The sequence below is a fragment of the Vipera ursinii genome, assembly GCF_947247035.1.
Source record: "Vipera ursinii genome assembly, chromosome: 2".
Classification (NCBI taxonomy): Eukaryota; Metazoa; Chordata; class Lepidosauria; order Squamata; family Viperidae; genus Vipera; species Vipera ursinii.
Genome location: NC_139513.1, coordinates 17,419,928 through 17,422,013, shown reverse-complemented (window position 1 = coordinate 17,422,013; position 2,086 = coordinate 17,419,928).

Below are 2,086 nucleotides of genomic sequence, written 5' to 3'. Positions count from 1 at the left end.
AGGATGAAGCCCCCCTCCTCCTCACCTGCCCCTTTCCCGGCTCTTCCCACTGGGCTTGGCTGAGGAGGAAGCCTTCGGCCAGGGCCAGCGCCTGCGAACAGCTCTCGGCTCCGCACTCCCTCACCCAGCTCGCCATCTCCGCGGGCAGCAGGGCCAGCAGCTGCTCCAGCACCACCAGGTCCAGCATCTCCCCTTTGCTGCTCCTCTCCGGCCGCAGCCACTGGCGGCACAGGCGGTGCAGGCGGCTGCAAAGCTCCCGGGGCCCCTCGGCCTCTTGGCGGCAGCCGTCGAGACCGCGGAAGCACCGGCGGAGGATCTCTGGGCTGTGGGCGGCCTCGGGTAGACCTTCCGGGCGGCTTCTTTCCCTGAAGCCCCCTCCGCTCCCCTCCTGAAGGGCGGCGGGAACTTTGGCTGTTCCCATCCCCGGAGTCCTCTCGGTCTCCGTGGGGTTTTCTCACACAAGAAGCCCCTCAAATCACCTGCCCTATCTCCCGGTTCCCAGGAGGTGAGAAACGGGGCTCGGGGCCTCTTCGGAGCTACTGCGCCTGAGGGGAGCAGCTGCAAATCGCTCCCACAATAATTTCCCGCGCGCTCCAAACGATAGATACGGGTTTGCTAGATCGGACCTTCCTTTTTCAGGCTGCTGGGCTCTCAGCGCTGCTGCTCTTGGGAGGTGGGAGGTGTCGCCGGAAACTGGTTGGAAAAAGCGTGAACTTGAGCGGCCGTGCGTGCAAATCAACGATGCTCTCGTTATCGCCCCTCTAAATCTTGCTGTACCGTGCAAGAAACTCCGAGAGGCGAAAGATAGGGACCAGCTGAGAATGGGGAGCTAAGCATTGGAAAGCGTCTGGTAACCACCTTTCCCAATTAACACCTTTTCTGAGCAAGCAGGAGCTCCTTGAGCGCAGGTCCCCTCCTCCAAGCATAGAGGGCTATTTAAATCGGGAAGAGGGATTGGAGGCGGGATCGATTTGGGGTTGCCAAGGAGGGGAAGCCACCATCTTAGAGACAGTGTCTTAAGAGAAAATGTTACCCAAGTGGTCATTAAGTCAGAAACGATCTCCAATGCAGTGTTAACTATATGCAGTCCTCAAGCATAGCAATTTCTCTATATTTTTCGCAGGAATCATACTTTCCTCCTTGAACTTTTGAATTTATACTTTAGAAACATGTATCATTTTTAACACCCAAAGCTCTTCAAAAATCAGACCATTGTTTTTATACAAACACATTTGTATTCTTATATCTGGATTTAACAGATTTCATGATTTTTCACCGCCTACGCATTTGCTTGAGAAAGGTGGCAATAAGCACAAAAATAATACAAAAAATTATAAGTAATGCAGGTACCACACTACTTCACCAGTTCCTTGGGATCCCCAGGCCTGCTGACATAGCCTTTCTTGAGGAACCAACAACAGAAAAGACCCGTCTTCTAGGTCCTGGCAGATAGTAAGGGCATGGGTGACTCTGAGCAGATCCATTAACAGAAGCAACTGGTGCACAACACGAAGCTGTGCAAAGACTACTGGCCACAACTTCTATACATTATTTGAGCAGACGTTGAGTCTAGGACTGCCAGGTTGCACACTGAGATTTACTTACCGAGTAAATATGATTACTTTTGAAACAATAGATTATCTGTAGTTTATCAGCTATTGTCAAAATCAAATACTGTTTATAGTTCTTTCCAGTTTACATAATCTTTACTGCATATAATCTGTCTACATGCAACCTTTCATGAGAACTAGCACAATTCCTCAGTGAAACACTTTATAAATTCTGTTCTCACTAGGGGGGACTTGTATTGGAATTCCTGGTGGTCTACCATCCCATTTCTAACCATTTCAAATCCTGCTTATCTAGATAAGGTTGGCCAGGTGCCAGAAAGTACCCAATCCCATTTTAGTCTCATCTGATGTTATAGGGACCCATTTGGTGGGTCACTCCATCCACAATCTTCCATGTTTAATTCTAGTATTTTGGATTCCTCCTTTGGCTTCTTTTCTCAAAAAGGGAGAGCTTAGAGGCGTAGCTCACTTTAACGTGCTTAATTGAGCAAGTTCATTGGTGCCATTCTTCCAAG